We start from the raw sequence: 21,610 nt of genomic DNA, 5'->3' as shown, positions 1-21,610 counted from the left end.
GACTCAGAATATAATACAATGCACTAAGAGAAGAAGGGGATCACAAAGTCCAATATAATCCATACAATCTAACGCTACAGAGCTCTGCATTCAAAGAAAAACTTAGCCTGCGTATTTTTTTAAAGAGAAAGTTATTGGTTTAGTTTTTTAACATCCAAAGGTCCTAAAATTCCTTGAAAGTTGTGTTCTATAAACAAGACAGACAGAATTTATGTGTGTACATCCAGCAAGGAAAAGTTACTGGATGCTTCAAATTGTCATGCTCAGATACATTAAATGTCAATGTCCAACTTCAGCATTTGAAGAAATTAGAACCCCCACCAGCGTGCCTCTAAGGAGTTTTCACAGCAGGTACTGCTAACATTCTGTTAGCCCCTAATCAGCCTCTAGTGGGTGCCACAAATATTCTATCCACTGAGTAGACCCACACAGAACCACACTCTACTTTGAATTCCTGGTAGATCAGAGCAAGTCCTGGTGACGTCCTAATAGATAAATTCAGGTGGTGATCTCTCCTACAATCTAATATGGTGCATGGGCTTCTGTTCTCAGCACATTCCCAAGCCAGCATGTCCATCATCTCTGCCTTCTCTTTTCTATGTCTCTATAGACCCTGAGTAAACATTGTTTTCATGTTAATGTGTGGACCAGATACTTTAGTGACTGCTATACAGGGGCCAATGATGAAGGTAAATCAGTGTGGAGTCATTCTATAAATTGTAAATGCATTAACACATGGCATCGTTGTTACAAACAACCCCCCTCTAAACCAGCCAGCCCTAGATATTTCCAAAGATGTTGGAAATAATTTTCTAGACGCTAGTCACCAGATAATTTGTCCATCCTCTGAATTCTTCTGAATTCTAAATAACTAAGCCTCCTCTTTTTAACAACTCAAAACTTCCACCCACTCTCCATGAGGAAAGGCTTTAATCTGAACTCAATAACAATAGCTAACAATTATGAAAGCATACGTCATCACAGGAAGTGTACTGAGTATTTTCTATGCATTTCCTCAATTAAACCTAACAACTCCATGAGGATGGTACAATTATTTTCCCCATCTAACAGATGAGAAAACTGAGGCATAGAGGGTTAAGTTTCCTTGCCCAAAGTCACTAATCCTAAATTGAAACCCATGTCGGAAATGTACACTTTTAATCACTGTGCTGTCCATGCTGATTCTATGGTTGCAAAATTCTTTATAATGAACCCCAAGTTTAGAGTACAGAGTAAATGGACCAAGATATAAATAAGGGGGAGTTCAGACTCTTCCCAGTTTCACCCACATTTCAAAATGACTTTACTTATGAAATGGTAAAAGAGTTCCTCCTGGTTGAAAAAGACTATTCTGGCAAAGGAAAAACTGCATTTGTAAAGGCTTTAGTATTTAATATTTAGTTGATTAGAAAACACACCCTTGCTTAACCCAAGAATAGGGAAGAGGGGATAAAAATCCTAGGAACAAATCTTTAATGAATGAGTCAAAGTCAGTAAACTAAACATGCTCCCACTGCTTTTTTTTCTTACAGAAAGAGCTCCAGACCTTGCAGCCCATTTAACCCTATATAATACTGTAAGGCCCAGCACTCCCAAGGGTGGCAGAAGGTTCAGGGCCCTGAGTAGCAGAATGCTCTTGCTGAGGATTAGTGTTGACCTTGCAAGCTTGTCCAGTTTCCCAGCACACAAGGAGTGAGCAGAGCACAGCTCCCCCACGAGTTCCTTTCTTTAACTCTCCCCCCAGCCCGAACCAGCTATTGCCCAGTACTCCTGATTATGCTCGACTCCCACCCCCAATGTGGACAGAGCAGAGTGGGACCAGCAGGGGGGAGTGCAGAATAGAAAGCAGCAGAAAGCACCCCTCCAGGACCTCACCCCAGACATGCCCAAACAGGCCCACACCTGGTTTAGCTTCCCTTATTGGTTTACAAACCTTGTACCTGGGGTTCACTCAAGAAAAGATTTCAACTGTTCCAGTCTGTGGCTTGCCCAGTGAAAAAAGTTCTCAGTGGGGTTGAGTGAGGGACCAGCAGAGGAAACTCACTGGCCAGGCCCAGGCAAAGTCAAGTCTCCATCTCTGCCTCCCCTCTGCCAAAGAGAGCAAATGGGACTGGGAGAAACCACAAAGAAGGGCAGCAAAGAGTCCTGCAGGGAGGCAAAGCAGTCAGAACAATTCTACTCCTTTCACAGACCCTCTGAGAAGTGGCCCCACATGTTGGATGAGTCCCAAACTACTTCCCAAAGTATAAGTCTGGGAACCAAGTGTTGCCAGTGATTGATTATATCACCAGGTGAGGCGAATGAATGCCTGCCCCAGCTAACAATGTGGGCCGCATCTTTTCTGCAGAAATGTGAGCCATCATTTTTTGAGTACCCACCGCGTGTCAGGCTGTCTATGAGCACAGGATCGGTGCTGTAGGTGTGGCTCCTGATTTCATGCTCAACAGCAACCATATGAAGAATCACCATCATTTTTTATTACAACCAAGGGGAAGGACTCAGGTTAAGTAATGACAACATGAGGTCACCATTGTAAGACATAGAATCAAGACTAGAACACACACCTAACCCCAAAGACCACACTCTTTCCTACTATAACATGACTGGGTTTAAAATGATATTGCTTCAGTGGAAATTATTTCGCTTTTTTTATTGTGTTACTTATAATCACAACTCAAATCAAAAGTTAATGGTCCTTTGCCATGACCGTGTAAAGGAACTTAGTTTACATAAGTGGGGGGACAGCAAGGAGAGAGAGGAAATCAAATGATGGAAATGTGTTCTGCATTAGACTCTTTATTTCTTGCCATTTGGCTCACTTTCTTTTCTGAGGTGGGGAAAGTAGGGAAGGAGGAGGCACATATGGCCAGAAATTACTAACATCTTTCCCTCTTCCAAGGGTTTATTTTAGGGATGCAGATTACCCGCGTTTGGCTAGGCGATTAGCCATCCAAGGTTGATTTCCCTGCGCCTGTAGATACGTGGGCAACCCCCCACCATGCTTCCTCCACAGGCGGCTGGGGTGGGTGCTGGCCCCAGAGTCGCCTGGGACTAATCACCACTTCTCCCCCCTTCAGCCTCCCCCTACACTAACAGTGCCTGGACCCCAGGGATTTCTACCCTGGACTGTGTTCAGTCTGCAACGCACACAGTGGTTGTGGCAGGGAGAAGAAGCCCCAAACAGCAGCTGGGGCAGCTGCTAGTGCTATGGATACAATCCTGGGTCCTGATTTCTAACTGTGTGACCACAAAATCTGGTTTTGAGCTGCCAGAGGGTCAGTGTTCCATCGAAAGTGCAAAGTGCAGTCTGCAGGCCTAAACCACGCTGGGCAGGGCTGGGGAGCCAGCAAAGCTCACCTCCAATAATCCCACCCTGTGCTCATTCTTCTCTTCCCTAATCACAAGTTACCATGGGAGGAGAATGCTATGGCCTCGGGCCCTTGATCTCAGCTACCGGAATAGCTAGACCCTAAACTAAAACAAAACAAAACAATAAACAAACAAAATACTTCTTTGGATTTTTTTGTTTGTTTTGTTTTGTGGGTTTGTTTTGTTTTGTTTTTAGCAACAACTTATCCTCCAAGAGTAGAATATTACTCTCAACTCTCACCTTACTGGTCAGAGACCTAGAAACTTAGGAGCTGGGCCGTCTAGGTCTCACTCAGCGATCTTAAATAATGCCTTATATTCAGGTAGAAACTTAAAGTTTCATTCCACTTTCAGTCATCTAAGCCATATTTTTTGCTCACAAATTATACTCCTTGGTAGCCTCCCCATGATGTTTGGCCATATTTCTAAGGCTAAAATGAGAACAGGTAACTCATTATACTTGTCCCAAACCAACACTCTCTTAAAAACCATCTCTTCCTCCTGACCTGCTTATTCGAATGGTGCCACCATTCTTCCAATGACCTAGACAGGGTGCTTAGAAGTAGCTTGTATTAGATGTACTTTAGCCAAGGGCCAGTCATTTATACAACCAACAACGTGGAATTGCTAAAGGAATGTAAGAAGGATCTGGTGGGAAAGGCGGGAATGGGGCTAAGTTAGTAATCAGATTTGTGACCCATCTGATTACAGATAATGAGCGCAGTTAAGAGTAAAGTACGGAGGAGAGAGGAAATGAGAGACCCAAGAGAGCACTGGGGTAAGAGGAAGAAGAGATATTACAAAAGTCATCAGAGTCACAGATAGAAAAGCCAAGCAGCCCAGTATCTCAGAAAGCACAGTAGGAAGGTGTTTCAAATGGAGAAAATGCTCCTCAATCTCAAATGCTGCAAAGTTTAAGAATGAATGTGAGACTAGATCACTCAACTTGGCAATTAGGGGTTCTCTAAGGACCCCCTGGGAGGCCAGGACCCAAAGGGGCAAAGGTGAATTCCAGAGAGCTACAAATTAATGGGAAGTGAACCTAAATATTAAGACCTGAAACAATAAACTACATAGAAGAAAACATAGGTACTACACGTATGGACCTTGGGTTCAAAGAGCATTTTATGAATTTGACCTCAGAGGCAAGGGAAGTAAAAGCTAATAAATGAATGAGAATATATCAAACTAAAAAGCCTCTGAACAGCAAAAGAAACCATCGACAAAATAAAGAAGCAACCAGCTGAATGGGAGAAGATATTGGCAAACATTGCCTCTAATAAGGGGCTAATATCCAAAATATATAAGGGACTCATGTAACTCAACAACAACAACAAAAAGCCAATCCAATTAAAAAGTGAGCAGAGGACATGAACAGACATTTCTCCAAAGTAGATACACAGATGGACAATAGACATATGAAAAAATGTTCAACATCACTACTCGTTAGAGAAATGCAAATAAAAACCACAATGAGATTCCACTTCACACCTGTTAGAATGGCTATCAACAACAAGACAAATAGTAACAAGTGTTGGAGAGGCTGTGGAGAAAAAGGAACCCTCATACATTGTTGGTGGAATGTAGATTGGTGCTCCTGCTTTAGAAGGCAGTGTGGAGGTTCCTCAAAAAAATGAAGAATAGATGATATCACAAAAATGGCAGTGTGAGGTGAGCCTCTTGAAATCTCCACTAGAATTTACAGCAAATTGAACAACTATAACTCCACAAAGGACTCCTTGCATAGCAGACAGGCAAGACGAAGAGGCACACTACTGAATATACCTAAAGGTGGGAAAATTGCGCGAGCAGGGGAGGAGGGAAGGGAGAAGTGTGGAGATGGAGCTGCACGGGTGCAGGACGCAGACCTAGCTCAGTGCTCCAAGCTTGCTGCATCCCGAAACTACCGCAGCTGCAGGAGAGGGAAGAACTCAGACTGCTAGGGCTCCACTTATGGCCCACAGAGCTGAGGGGACAGCATATAACACGGCTGAACCCAACGCTCACGGCAGAGACCTCGGAGAAAAGACTGAGGGAAAAAGGCTGAAAACGGTGGTTTAAGCCCTCACTGCCGAGCAGAGAATGGAAGCCTTAGGCACTGAGACTAGCTGCCCCCTCCTACCCTCCCAGAGCTCGCCCCGCCCCCACCTGCCCAGTGTTAGAAGCAGAACAGTAGCAGTGTCAGATCAAAAGAACAGAATATTTGCAGTTATGAGAACTGTGGTCCACAAACACGGACTCACAGTCCAACTAGTTCTGGCAAAGGGGAGGGAGCTGTGGAAGCAGGACCGGCTGTGGTGGTGGTCATCACCATTGCTCTGGGCCACCTCCCACAACCCACCCCGTCCCTGTCCCCACTTATCTGGGCAGATCCCTGCAGTAGTAAACAGAACTGCTGAAACACACGGGCTCTGAATCTGGTGCAGGAAGAGCTTTGGAATGTCAAAAGCTCTCTACATTTTCTCACGGAGGCGGGCGGCCCAATGACCCAGGTGAACTGTTCACAGAGGAGAAGCCTGCCTTCTAGGGAATCCCCCCATTGTGTGAGAAGCCAGAATAGTGCAGAGAAAATATAACACTACAGTGTGAGAGAGAATAAAAGGCTGCAGTCAGAGAGAAAATAAAACATTCGACGAATACCTACTGGAAAACAAAAAGAAGACCTCTTTCTATCAACCTGTTGCAGAACCCACTCCTGTAGATGTCTAGGAAGAGAAATAATAAATCATTAATTGCCATGAATAACCAAGGTAACAAGACAGCTCAGGAAGAAAGTGAAAAGTCTCCAGAAAAGGAACTTAAAGACATGGAAATATGTGACTTAAATGACAGAGAATTCAAGGTTGCAGTTCTTAAAAAAACTCAACGAGATGCAAGAAAACACAGACAGGCAGCTTAATGTACTCAGAAACACAATCAAAGAACAAAATTAACATTTTGCCAAAGAGATTGAAATTTTAAAAAAGAACCAAATAGAATTTCTCTGGAGATTAAGAACTCAATAAAAGAAATGAAGAATGAAATAACCAGCTTAGGTAATAGAGTTGACCAGATGGAGGAAAGAATCAGTGACATCAAAGATAGAAATCTGGAAATGACACGGATGGAAGAAGAAAGAGACTTGAGAAATAAAAGAAATGAAAGAACTCTACAAGAACTTTCTGATTCCATCAGAAAGAGCAATATAAGAATAATGGGCATACCAGAAGGAGAAGAAAGAGAGAAGGGAACAGAGAGTATATTCAAACAAATAGAGGGAACATAGAGTATATTCAAACAAATAGTCGATGAGAACTTCCCAAACTTGTGGAAAAACCAGATCCTCAAATCCAAGAAGGAAATAGAACACTTAATTACCTCAACACCAACAGCCCTTCTCCAAGGCACACTGTATTGAAGCTGTCAAAAATTAATGACAAAGCAAGAATCCTCAAGCCAGCCAGGGAAAACAAAACAGAAACCTACAAAGGAAAGCCCATTAGATTATCATCAGATTTTTCAGCAGAAACTCTACAAGCCAGGAAGGAGTGGAATCAAATGTTCAAACTATTGAAAGAGATAAATTATGAGGCAAGAATAATATATCCAGCAAAGATATCCTTTAGATATGAAGGAGGAATAAAGACTTTTCCAGATATACAGAAGCTGGGGAAATTTTCTAACACACGACCTGCACTTCAAGAAATACTGAAGGAGGTGATTCGAACAGCATAAATAGGGATAATTTGTGACAACCACAACATAAAAGAGGGGAGAGTAAAGGCCTAAACCGGAATATGGGAATGGAGAAAGTAAGCATGCTGAAGAAAATGGAATACTCTAAATGTCAAAGTTTCTTTTACATAAACTTAATGGTAATAACTCAAAAAAAAATCCAGAACTAAAATATATAATGCAATAACAGAAGAAACAGTGAAAAATCACAGAATACCACCATACAGAAATAATAGACAACAACAAAAAGGCAAAAAAAACAATGAAGATACAGTCTTAACAGAAATCCAAGATAGAATGATAGGAAATCCTCACATATCAATAATTACCCTAAATGTAAATGGACTGAACTCACCAATAAAAAGGCACAGAGTTGAAGATTGGATCAAAAAAACTAAACGCAACAATATGCTGCCTCCAAGAGACACATCTCAGCTACAAGGACAAACATAGACTCAAAGTGAAAGGGTGGAAATTGACACTCCAAGCAAATGGTACCCAGAGAAAATCAGGTGTAGCCATACTGATATCAGATGAAACAGACTACAGGATAAAACAGGTAACAAGGGACAAAGATGGACATTTCATAATGATAAAAGGGACTATACAACAAGGAGACATAACAGTCATCAATATTTATGCCCCCAATCAGGGAGCACCGAAATATACCAAGCAACTACTAACAGAACTAAAGGGAGAAATTGACTAAAACACATAATAGAGGACCTAAATACATCATTGACAGCTATGGATAGATCATCCAAACAGAAAATAAATAAATAAATAGCAGCCCTAAAAAACACATTAGATGAAATGGACATAATTGACATTTATAGAGCACTTCATCCTAGAACATCAGACTATACATTTTTTTCTAGTGTACATGGAGCATTCTCAATGATAGACCATACATTGGGAGATAAAACTAGCCTCGGTAAATTTAGGAAGATTGAAATCATACGAAGCATATTCTCTAATCACAAGGCTTTGAAATTGGATAACATATCAACTGCAAAAAGAAAGCAGGAAAAACCACAAATATGTGGAGACTAAACAACATACTTTTAAAGAACGACCAGGTCAAAGAAGAAATAAGAGGAGAGATCAAAAGATACATAGAAACAAATGAGAATGAAAATACATCCTACCAAAATTTTGGGGATGCAGTGAAAGCAGTTTTAAGAGGGAAATTTATATCATTACAGGTCTATCTCAAGAAACAAGAAAAATCCCAGATAAATAACCTCACATTACACCTTAAAGAACTAGAAAAAGAAGAACAAATGAAACCCAAGGTCAGCAGAAGAAAGGAAATAATAAAAATCAGAGCAGAACTAAATGAAATAAAGAACAAAAAGACAACAGAAAAAATTAATGTGACAAAGAGCTGGTTCCTTGAAAAGATTAACAAAATTGACAAACCCTTGGCTAGACTCACTAAGATAAAAAGAGAAAAGACACTAATAAACAAAATCAGAAAAGAAAGAGGGGAAGTTATCACGGATCCACAGATATACAAAGGATCATCCAAGAATACTATGAAGGACTATATGCCACCAAATTCAATAACCTAGAAGAAATGGACAAGTTCTTAGAAACATATAGCCTTCCAAGGCTGAATCACGAAGAATTGGAAAATCTAAATAGACCAATCACCAGTAAGGAAATTAAATCAGTCATCTGAAACCTTCCCCAAAGCAAAAGTCCAGGAACAGATGGCTTCACTAGTGAATTCTACCAAACCTTCAAAGAGGATCTAATACCTGTCCTACTCAAACTCTTCCAAAAAACTGAAGAAGAGACAATACTCCCTAACTCATTTTATGAGGCCAACATTACCCTGATACCGAAACCTGGTAAAGATAACAAAAGAAAAGAAAACTACAGACCAATATCTCTGATGAACACAGATGCAAAAATCCTAAACAAAAGACTAGAAATCGAATACATTAAAAAGATTACTCATCACGACCAAGTGGGGTTCATCCTCGGGCACAAGGATGGTTCAACATCTGCAAAGCCCTCAATGTGATACATCACATAAACAAAATAAAGGACAAAAATCATATGATTATATCAATTGATGCAGAAAAAGCGTTTGACAAGATACAGTATCCATTTATGATTAAAACACGTAATAAAATAGGTATAAAAGGAAAATACCATAACATAATAAAGGCCATATATGACAAACCCTCAGCTAATAGCATAATTAATGGTGAAAAACTTAAGACCTTTGTTCTGCTACGTTCAGGAACATGACAGGGCTGTCCCCTATCACCTCTGCTTTTCAACATAGTGTAGGAAATCCTTGCCAGAGCAATCAGGTAAGAGAAAGAAATAAAAGGCATCCAAATTGGGAATGAAGAAGTTAAATGACACTCTTTGCAGATGACATGATGCTATATATAGAAAACGCTAAAGACTCCACCAAAAATCTATTAGAAACAGTAAACGAATACAGTAAAGTTGCTGGCTACAAAATCAACGTACAAAAGTCCATTGCATTCCTATATACTAACAATGAAATCTCAGAAAAAGAAATTAAAAGAAAATTCCTTTTGCAATTGCAACAAAAAGAATAAAATACCTAGGAATAAACTTAACCAAGGATGTGAAAGACCTATATGCTGAAAATTATTAGACATTTTTAAAAGAAATTGAAGAGCACACAAAGAAATGGAAAGACATTCCATGATCATAGACTGGAAGAATCAACATAGTTAAAATGGCCATATTACCCAAAGCAATATACAGATTCAATGCAATCCCCATCAAAATCCCAATGGCATTTTTCAAAAAAAACAACAGAACAAAAAAATCATCAGATTTGTATGGAACCACAAAGACCCCGAATAGCCAAAGCAATCTTAAGAAAAAAGAACAATAATGGAGGTATCACACTCCCTGACTTTAGCTTGTACTACAGGGCAACAATAATCAAAACAGCATGGTACTGGCAGAAAAACAGACACACAGACCAATGGAATAGAATTGAGAACCCAGAAATAAACCCACAAAAATATGGACAATTTTTAACAAAGAAGCAAAAAACATACAATGGAGAAAAGACAGCCTCTTCAATAAATAGTGCTGGGAGAATTGGAAAGCCATGTGCAAAAGAATGCAACTAGACTCCTATCTGTCACCATGTACCAAAATTAATTCAAAATGGATCAAAGACCTAAGCATAAGACCTGAAATAATAAACTGCATAGAAGAAAACATAGCTATTAAGCTTATGGACCTTGGGTTCAAAGAGCATTTCATGAATTTGACTCCAAGGGCAAGGGAAGTAAAAGCTAAAATAAATGAATGGGACTATATCAAAACTAAAAGCTCTGTACACCAAAAGAAACCATCGACAAAATAAAGAGGCAACCAACTGAATGGGAGAAGATTTTTGCAAACAGTGTCTCTGATAAGGGGCTAATATCCAAAATATACAAGGAACACATACAACTCAACAACAAAAAACAAACAACCCAATTGAAAAATGGGCAGAGGACCTGAAGAGACATTTCTCCAAAGAGGGCATACAAAAGGCAAATAGACATACGAAAAAATGATCAACATCACTAATCATCAGAGAAATGCAAATCAAAACCACAATGAGATATCACCTCACCCCGGTTTGAATGTCTATCATCAAAAAGACAAATAGTAACAAGTGTTGGAGAGGCTGTGGAGAAAAAGGAACCCTCACACGCTGTTGGTGGGAATGCAGACTGGTGCAGCCGCTATGGAAGGCAGTGTGGAGGTTCCTCAAAAAATTACGAATAGAATTACCATATGACCCAGCAATCCCTCTCCTGGGTATCTACCCAAAAAATCTGAAAACATTTATACATAAAGACACGTGTGCTCCAATGTTCATTGCAGCTTTATTTACAGTGGCCAAGACATTGGAAACAGCCAAAATGTCCTTAGATAAATGAATGGATAAAGAAGTTGTGGTATATATACACAATGGAATACTATTCAGCGGTAAGAAAAGATGAAATAGGACCATTAGTGACAACATGGATGGATCTTGAGATTATAATGCTAAGCAAAATAAGTCAGACAGGAAAAGTAGAGAACCATATGATTTCACGGATACGTGGTATATAAAATTGAAAACAACAAAAGAACAAGACAAACAAATGAAGGAACAAAAACTCATAGACATAGACAATAGTTTAGGGGTTATCAGAGGGTAAGGGGAAAGGGGGGCTGTAGAAGAGGGTAAACGGGGTCTAATATAAGGTAAGGGAAAGAGAACTGAGTCTGGGTGGTGAACACACAATGTAATATATAGATGATATATTACAGAATTGTACACCTGAAATCTTTGTAACTTTACTAACAATTGTCACCCCAATAAACTTTAATTTAAAAAAAATTAAGAATAGAATTACTATAGGAGCCAGCAATCCCTCTCCTGGCTGTATACCCCCAAAAATCTGAAAACATTTATCCGTAAAGATATATGTACTCTAATGTTCATGGCAGCTTAATTTACAGTGGTCAAGACATGGAAACAACCAAAGTGTCCTTCGATAGATGACTGGATAAAGGAGATGTGATATATATACACAGTGGAATACTACTCTGCCGTAAGAAAAGATGAAATAGTGCCATTTTCAATAACATGGATGGATCTTGAGATTATTATGCTAAGCAAAGTAAGTCAGACAGAAAAAGTTGAGAATAGTATGACCTCACTCATATGTGGGATATAAAACTAAAAGCAACAAAAGAACAAGACAAACAAAGAAACAAAAACTCATAGACACAGACAACAGTTTTGTGGTTACCAGAGGGTAAGGGGGGAGGGGGAGGATGGGAGAAGAGGGTAAAGGGAGTCAAATATGTGGTGATGGAAGGAGAACTGCCTCTGGGTAAGCACACATGTGATATATAGATGATGTATTACGGAACTGTACACTTGAAACCTATGTAATTTTACTAACCATTGTCACCCCAATAAATGTAATTTTTAAAAAAGTTTTTAAAGAAAGGTATGCCATACTGATAACCACAAAGCTCCTGGAATGTTTGTGAAGAATTACCACTGACCACTTCTAGCCAAACATAATCGATTGAACACACAAAATCATTTCCACTCCTTTCTAAAGTCAGTTTAAAATTATAGTTAAAAAAAGTTATAAACACATGCAGGAAAATGGTAAAGGAAACAAAAATATATCAACATTCGGTATAATAGAAAGCAAATGAATGGTGGAACCTGGCTTGACAGCGAGAAGAAAAGCTGAGACCCTGCTGCCAGGAAGAAACAAGTCAATCCACATGGCAGGACCCAGAAACGTTCATGAACTGGGGCCACTGGGTGCTTCCACATTGCATTGCAGAAGTTGTGTTAAATACAGAAATTGGTAAAAAGTCTGTACAAGGACATTGTTATCCACTTCTCTGTGCCATAAATCCAGGTGGCTGCCCCTCACCGATTCCAGCAGCAGCCAAGAGCTTTATTTTCTACAGAAGGTTTGAGCCAGACTGTGGGCTTGAGTACGCCAGACACACAGGAGGACAGGGTGGTAAGGCACGGCACTGACACCAAACGATTAAGTGGAAGTCTGCAGAGTAAACAGTGAGACCCTCAGGCCTTAGAGCACTACATTTATGTCCCCCAGTCAGGAGACTGAAGGGTTTCTATGCAAAGAAACTAGTAGCACAACAAAAAAAGACCTACAGTTCCCCACAACAAAACTCTAAAGTGAGAACCAACAAATCACAGGCCCTGCACACACACAGTTTAGGCCATACACACAGGCCGTGCATACACACAGAGCTTCCAAGTTTGTGCTTCACTCTTAAATTCAAATGGCCAGCCAAGCATCAGCAGGCATTTAAGAAAAGCTTCTAAATGTGAACAACAGAGACAAAAAACGTACAAAACAAACAGAAAAAAAATAATTTGGAGATAACAAAGACATAAAAAAAGCTTTTAAAAATATAATATTAGATAAGATATTGTATTCATTGAAAGCTATTGAAAGGAATGTTTAGAGCACAGAAAGAGTATTTGGAAATTTACAATACAAGAACAAAAGTAAGGAATGCAATACAAGTGCTTTAAGATAAGGCTGAAAGAATTTCCTGGAAAGCTGAACAAAATGACATAGAGATGGGAAATAGAAGATAAAACAGGGGATCAACCCAGGAGTTTCAAGATATGAATAAAAGGGATTATAGAAAGAGAGAATCAAGAAAACAAATAGGAGAAAATATCAGAAAAATAACACAAGAAAAGTTTCCAGAAATGAAGAACATGAGTTCTCAGAGTAAACAGTGCCAAGCTCAATGAATCATGACATTTAGAAATACCAGGGATAAAGAGGACTTTTAAAGTCCTCTAGAGAAAAAAAAAAAGAGTGTACATCTAATACAAAGGCTCAAGCACCAGAATGGCAGTGGATTGAGCAATAGCAACTCTAGAAGCTGGAAGATGATGGAACAATGCCTTTCAAACTCCCACATTAGATACTGAGCCTCACCATCAATCCGTGTGTGAGAGTAGGACAAAACATCTCCAGACATTCAATGGTTACAGAAAAATAATCTCCCACATATCTTTTCTTAAGCAACTATTCCATGAAGTACTCTACAAAAATGCTGAACAAGAAGACACAGGATTCAGAAAACCAAAGATCTAGTTTAAACTAAAAGCAAGGAAGTCTTAGAATGGTTTTTCCAGAACAATTGTGTGGCAGGCCTAAAGCTCAACCAGTCCAGACTGAAACAGGAGGAGAAAAGGCTCAGACAGATTACCTGCAGGAAAGTTTGGGGCTGAATTCATAATAGAAACATAGGAACTGAGAAAATAAAATGAGGCAATTACCAACTCAAGGAAAGACAAAATGTTGTACAATAAAGAAAATACAAATGCAGCATACTACATGGCTCAGCTGCAAATAATATTTACATAATTAGAATAAATTAAACATTGAATATTAATTCATCCAAAAGTGTGATACAACTATACTGGAAAAAGTTGTGAGACGATGGGAGATGGTACAAAACAGATATATCCTGATCTTCAATAACAGCAAATAAATAATGTGTAAAAATTAAAATAAAGAAATCAAATTAAAACTATATTATTTATTTACTCCATTTTGCTAAATATCACAAGAAATATCTAAAATTATTACTTCTGGGTTGTGGGAGTTAGCAGTGGAAAAGCATGGGGCAGGAGAGGGCAGTTTTTTGTTAAAAGCCTTCTGCCTTCTTAAACTGCACTTATTTTGAAGCAAAAAATTAAATTTAAAAAAAACTTTTAGTCTAGTAAAGAACTTAAATGTATATAAAATATACATGAATCACAAAGTGTGAGATCATAAAAGAAATACAAATATTACATTTCCAGGGCCTCCACTGTCCCTTCAACTAGAGCAGCTTGGCATTAGTTAAGGCTTTTTTAATGGTTATATTTGAGTATTGCTGCTTTTTCTATTGCTTCTGGGGGGAAGGGGGTGGCCTACAGATCTAATCAATCCCCACCATTTTTGAGATTAAAAAAATCAATTAGGTTAGAATTTGGGTTATTTCCTTTGAACTGGAGAGGATGTTAAACCAAGTTCAACTGATGCTCAGAAGTAACTTGCCCAAGGTCATACAGCTGGAGTTTCCCAACCCTCTGCTGAGAACCTGTTCCCCTGCCTGTCCACCAGAGCTCACTGCTTTATTCCACAGTTTTTTCAAGCAGGAAAGCAAGAGGGAATGAATGGGGTCCTGGCAGATTCTGGGGACAACTGGACAAGCAGGGGGATACGTTTTCTCTAATGAAAACGCATCCCGCAGCAGATAAGAGCACCCACCCAGATTCCCAGAGGCTTGCTTTTTTTCTAAATTAACCTTCTCTTGCAAAAAGGGCTGAAGTTCCCAAATAGGAGGATAACACTGGCAAACTCTTTACAAATGTCTTGTCACTGGCCTCTTGGATCAGGAGAGGCCCATGGGTGGGCGCCCAGGCATCAGCCCAGTGGCTTCGGCTCACGCCCCTCATCCCACCACACCTCCCAATGAAAAAGACCTCGCGAAGCAATAAAGACAGAGAGGACCTGATTTTCTGCTTCCCACTCTATTTGCACAAATCTCTTGGGTGGGCTTCCCTGAGGCAGAAAGTACCATCCCCAAATCCAACTGTGCAAATGAGATTTGGTAACAGCGCTGGGTTAAGGGCTGGTCTGTGAGAAACTTGCAGCCTCCTTCCAACACTCAGCAGAGGGTCTGGGCACCATGGCAAGCTGGCTTTGAGACATTATGGCCAAATGAGTCCCCCTGACAAAGGCCCTGCAATGGCAGCTTAACAGCCCTCTCTGTTCCCAGCAGGAGCCAGTGTTTGGCATCATTAATTCATTTAGCAGAGAAAGGAGCTCAGCACTTGGTCATAAAAACTCATACTCTCTCCCCTGACCACAAACCACATGCTGCATACTTACATGAATTTACTGACTACAGGACATACGTTAATATGTTACAAAAAAAAAAAAAAAAAAGGAAAGGGCGGGGGAGGGACCTCACTTACACTGACCACGCCTAGCAGTGAGCACAACACACAAGTGTGGAAAGGAAGGAAGGACTGAAGGAATGGAGGGAGGGAGGGGGGAGGAAAGGAGGGAAAAAGAAAGGAAAGGAGGGACAAATCCACCCCCCACCAAAAAAAAAAAAAAGTTTGAAAGCAGCTTTCCTTTTCTCTTAATTAAAAAAAAACAGCAGAGGTAGAAAATGCTCCCGAGTGACTTATTTGTGGCAAATTATTTATTTATTGTTCTGTTTTCTGGATCCCAGACATCTTGGGGGGGAGGCTGTCACGCAGGAGAGTGGAGTTTGCAACTTTACAGGCCCCTGTCCGAGACACTCACACACAGCACAGCAGCGCTGATGTCAGCCAGCCAGATCCCGCTGCCTAATTGCTTGATTTCATGGATGGTGTTAAGTCCCCACTGGCTTAAGCTAATGGTGCAAAATGAAAACCCCACTTTGACAGCAAAGAGCTGCCTGGTGTGGTTTTCTTTGGGAAGACGTGTGTGCATTGGCAGCCCCAACGGCAGGGGCACGGGCCTCCGAGTGAGACAAAGAAGAGCTTTGGCCCCTTCCTTCCCAGCAAGCACGATATCCCTCCTCCCCACCTCTCCAAGCAGGAGGCAGAGGAGAATAGTCAATCATTAGGATTGATTGAATCTTGGCTCCAAGTCCAGGCAAACCTGCCAAGGCAAACAGCTTTTCCTGCCATGGGGTCACTGGTTTTCCATTCCTCTCCATTCCACCCCTCAGTGTTCACCCAAATGGCAAGTTGAACAGTGGAATGGTCTCTTGGAAGGAAAAAGGTGGGGAGTAGGTTTCACAACCAGTGAATCGGAAAAACCATGAGCTATCCCTGGCTCTAAGAGGTGCTTAAGAGAGGGGTCCTCAAACTTTAGTGTCACCAGAATCACCTGGAGGACTTGTTAAAAATTCAGTTGCTGAGCCACCCCCAGAGTTTCTGATTCGGTAGCAATGGCATGGGGCCCACGACTTTGCAATTCTAACATGTGTCCAAGTGATATTGATGCTGCTGGCTTGGGGACCACACTTGAGAACCACTGGTTCAGAGTCTGAGGGTGGGATAGGATGGGCTTTTTCATGTTTCCCATTGATCCGTGGTGTAGTCTAAGGACTCTTCCTGGGATGGTGTTTAAACATCCTGGAGGCCCAGGATCGCCCTCCAAACTCACTGACGCTCAGGCTGAGGTCAGCAAGGTCAACATAGGCACGTCCAAGACCTTGGGGGAGTTGGTCTAGCACTGTTCGCAGAATCATTGTTCGCAGAATCACTGAGGTCTACGGGCCCCTACGCATCAGCGGTGGATTCTCGCAAAGTCGGGAAAACAGAGGCTTTGATAGCAAGAGGCACACATTTCAGAAGAAAGGGCTCCTAAGCCCAGAGGCACCAGACTCCAGCATCTGTTCCAACAGCCATCACTGACTTTTTGTGCAAACTTGGGCAAAGTACTGTACTTCTCTGAGTCTCTGTACAGCCATTTGGACCAATTAATCTCAATGTCGATTCCAGTGCTGGCAGGCTTTCTAAATCTTCGTATCTCCTTTCTACGTCTTGAAATCCAATATAGAAACCCTAAGCATACAAGGGAAAGTATCCCCCATCTCAGGTGGAAACCGCTGGCCTGGGCTGCTCACCTCTCCTGGGGACCACGCCTAGAGTGAGCACAACGCACAAGAGTCTGGTTCTGGCCGTGAAGCTGTCTAAACTCAAAGACAGCCCCAAACAAGGGTCCGGCACACTTTGAGCACGGTGGAGTGTGTCAGATGCTGTCCCATGTGACAGATGGGGAAGAGGCCCAGGTGTGTCCTGACCCCTTGGCTGGGCCTGGGCCCTCGGCTGGGGTGTCCCTGAACAACGAGGAGTCCAGCGCCTCCAAGAACTGGCACTGGCACATCTCCACTCTTACCCTTTATTGTACCCTTAGTTAATCTGGCCAACCTGCAGACGATCTTCTCCTGGAGCCTCCCCAGCCTGGTCCAGCCATACCCAAGGAGAAGGGCATTCTAGGTACAAAAGGATTCGGAGAGGGACGCACCTCTGTGTCATCATGGACTTCTTCTCTAAAGTACTGAGCTAACAAAGTGCAAAGAAGCAGCCTGTGTCCCAAATCCTTCATTCTAACCATCACAGGATTCACTCTGAAGCAGAAACAGAAGTCCCATCTCTAGACCTGAGCCCACGACCCCGCTGATATGACGGTTCTTAGTGACTCACTTGTTCATCCACCAGACTTGATGTGGACCTCCTCTGGGCCTGGGGCTGTTCACATTTCTGACCCTACATACCTGTCCAAGTTTCTGTTTCTTGTTTCCCCCAGTCTTTCTAGGCTTTGTGTTAACAGCAGGGAGGCTCAGAAGACCCAGTCCTCCTGACAGCCTGCCTTACTCTGTTCCTTGGCAGGCACGGGGGCCCAGCACCGGGGGCCACATTGTATGCCTTCCCTCTCCAGCAGATGAGGCAGTGTCCCGGCTTCACTACAAAGTCCCAGGAAGGGGCGACAGAGCATATATGGCATTCCTCTCCTACCTGGCCAACCCCCACTGGAAATAGACATATATCTGGTTGGATTACAATGTACACCAAACACGATGGAGATGAATGCTGGTCTCCTGAAGGTGACATTTGTTTTGGCCTGAGGTAGGTTTGGTGGAAGCCAAAAACCTAAAACGTGACTGCGAGTCAGCACCCAGTGCTAGCTCAAAGCTGGCCTCCCCTCGACTTCCTATGGTTTACACTCTCTGCCGAGCTCAGCTGGCACACACTCAGGGTGGCCAGCTGGTAGCGACATCGAGCCGGATGTCCTGACTCCTACTTCTAGGTTCTCTGACTTCCACTGCCTTTTCTTTCTCTCCGCCCATTTGGAGCCTCACACACAAGAAATGGGGCAGAGGTTCTGAGAGCCTAAGGACAGAGGTGATGCAAGGGAAATAAAGGCTATGGGAACGCATACACACACACAAACTCCCGCTCTGTGGTCCCTCTGTATTTGCAGGAAAGCCACTTATTAAAAAGAGACAGAAACAAAAATAAATGAACAAACAAACTCACCCATGGCTGTGGAGGCCGAGTTGGTCCAGAGGAGGGACAAACAATCCCCAAGCCCAGAGGAGATCCACATCAAGTCTGGTGGATGAACAAAGATTTGGGATACCGCAGAGACAGAGCTCAGCAGGAAACAAGTGTCCAGACCATGTTCTGGGCTGCTGCCACCATTCAGGTGGCAAATACTTTCTGGGCGTTTACCAAATTCGTAACTCCAGAACCGGCAGGTTTTCTTTGAATGTGCCCCGATATGCTCCACGTACAGTGCATCCCTTCTTACTGAAGACAGTCACAAGCACAGGGGTTAGGGGTACCAGCTCTGGCTTGGAGCCCCGTGGGACAGTCCTGTAAGCGCCCAGCTCCCCCAGCAGGTATCCCATTTACTGACAGAGCATCCATGGAGCTGAGCTCAATAGTACACACTCACGTTCCCCCAGTTCTTTTCCTGTTCTCATGCCACCCGCCAAGTGCTCCTACATGGGCTTCCTACTCAGGGAGCGAGGGGGGGTCCCTTCTCCTGCAGCAACTCTCCAAAGCCTCTGGTATTATGTCAGAGGGCCCTCATCAGCCCCCCACCACACAGGCTCACCAGCAAGCTTTGCCCATGTACAAACCTGAAGAAGTCCAGCAGACTGGGCAGGCCCTTCCTGGATTTGCTAATGAAATAGAATCCCAGCATCTCTCACTGTCTCAGCATAGGAAGACTGATGTGATAGCCACAGACAGGGGAAGATGGAAGGCGGATGTCACCTTGCATGTGACCATAGCTAGAGAAGCAGCACAGTCACTTCAGAACACAAAATACCTATTTGAGCTCATGGCTACCATTCAAAGATTTCAGAAAAGCTGGTAAGCAGAAAGGCATCTTGTCAACTGTCAGGCGCTGTACAAACGCCAGGACGAGTTTAGATCTCTCGTGGACACATGTGTATAGAGAGACCCCACATAAATAATAGCCACAGTGCCAATTTGTCATAAATTGAGGGTTTGCTATGAAACCACCCCTAATACAGCATGCGTACCACGGCTAATTATGACCAGCAAGCAGCCTGAGGGGCTGTGTGCAGTGTTCAGAGGAAACTGACACACCCTCTGGTATAAAGAATTTCACGTACATGTCCAATCAGGAAAGATGCAATCTCAAGATCTAGGACCGCTGTGCAATGCTGCTGACTCTTTTCTGGAGAAAGGCATGGAAAAGACTCCCCCTCAGAGCCTCCAGAAGGAACCAAGATTTTGTACCGCTGGCCTTCCTGAACTGTGAGAGAATAATTTGCTATTGTTTAAGCACCCAGTTTGTGGTCATGTGTTATGGCAGCCTTAGGAAAACAATACAAGTGAAACTCAACACCACTGCATTATCAATCAGCCAATCAGCTACAAAGAATGTGAAGGGTTTGCTGGGATGTCTGATTCCTGAAACTTGCCCCGTTGGAGTCTCAGTTCTGCTGTGTGACCTTGGGCAAGTCACTTAATCTCTCTGAACTTTATTTTCCTCATCCTAAAAGGCAGGATAATAACACTTTACACACCTCACAGGGCCTTTGGTAGGCTCAGTACAAAAATAAGCTCAGGTATGGGAAAGCCTTTCGAAAATGGCAAACTTCCCCTTATCTTTAATAAGGCGAAGTTTGCCATCTTTACTGTCTCATACATTATCTTTATTTTATACCATGTGAATATATTGCCTTTTCAAAACTAAATTATATAGTCAAAAATAAATTATATGTAAGTATGTGTGTATAGATTTATCTTTTTATTTACACTTTACTCATTCATTCATTTTATTCACCTAAACTTCTGCTCAATTTTTAAGTACACCTCTGCCTTCAGGGGAGGTAGAAAAGTACACATAAAATTTTCTATTTAAGCCAAAATAACTCTAGCATTAGAATTTTGGTTCATTTCCCTGTGGTCTTTCCAGAAGCTCTCTGTGACTATCTATGATCTCATTCTTCATCTTGCTCCCAGAAGAGAGAAGATTCTAACTACTTCATAGATAAGAACACTGCTAAATTTCATTCCTTGATTTCTATCACTTGACCTTGGACAACACGTATCCACTGCCCTGTTTCTCCCTCTCTTTCTGTCATTTAGATTTCAATGTCTTTGTTTCTTGAGCTCCAGGACACAGCCACATCATAGCTTCTTCCCTTTGTTATAACAAAAAGTACATTTCCCTGACGTGTTAGGGAGACTACTGGGTGACGGTCACGTGTATCCTCTCCTCATGTCCCTCTTCAAAGTTTGTGGATTCTCCCTTTGAAATGGGAATGGAGCAATTCGTAGGCCTTTTCCTGGGACGATGACAAGTCCGCCACATCAGACAGACCTGGTGCTGAACAGGAAGCCTAGTGAAACCATCCTTGGAAAGACAGCACACCGGTGCCAAGTGGCTCTTTCAGCCATTCTCAAGATTTACTTAAAGATGATCCAAAAGAGGGATCAGAAGATCAGACCAAAATCAGCAGCTGAGCTTATAAAAACCTCCCAGATCAACACTATTTTTCTAGACAGGAAAAAAAAAATCATTCCTCCTTCAATTGCCTTATATGTATTGATTAGTTCAAATAATACACACAGTTGATTAGTTCTTGTTCCTTAGACACAGGTGTCCTAGTGGGGTCACAGCACAACTGGTGGCGGCGCCCACCCTGCCACCGATCACACCATTATAATCTATTTGCAGGAGTACAGAGGAACGTTCTGGAAAAAATAGAATCTTAAGATTCTCAGAGAGTAAGATCCATACATATGCAGGAGCACCTAGAGGAACTGCCAAGAGCCACATCACTGACAGGATGTGAAGCCACCGGAGACACTCAGGAGGAATAAGAGTCTGGCTCATTAGCCCAGGACCTGTGGGAAAGAGGCATCGTGGCTCTGGGTAGAACACAGTGGCTGTGGTGGACCCGCCACACTGTGGGGAGAATG

The 21,610-nt window shown here is 42.1% G+C and overlaps 1 protein-coding gene across 1 annotated transcript in view; it reads right to left on the bottom strand.

Moving 5' to 3' along the window:
* Positions 1 to 21,610, bottom strand: part of SFRP1 (secreted frizzled related protein 1) — a 48,913-nt gene that overhangs the window by 3,789 nt on the left and 23,514 nt on the right. The window lies entirely within an intron of this gene.

The sequence above is a fragment of the Rhinolophus sinicus genome, linkage group LG04 (assembly GCF_036562045.2).
Source record: "Rhinolophus sinicus isolate RSC01 linkage group LG04, ASM3656204v1, whole genome shotgun sequence".
NCBI classification, from domain to species: Eukaryota; Metazoa; Chordata; class Mammalia; order Chiroptera; family Rhinolophidae; genus Rhinolophus; species Rhinolophus sinicus.
This window is presented reverse-complemented; position numbering and strand designations above follow the sequence as displayed.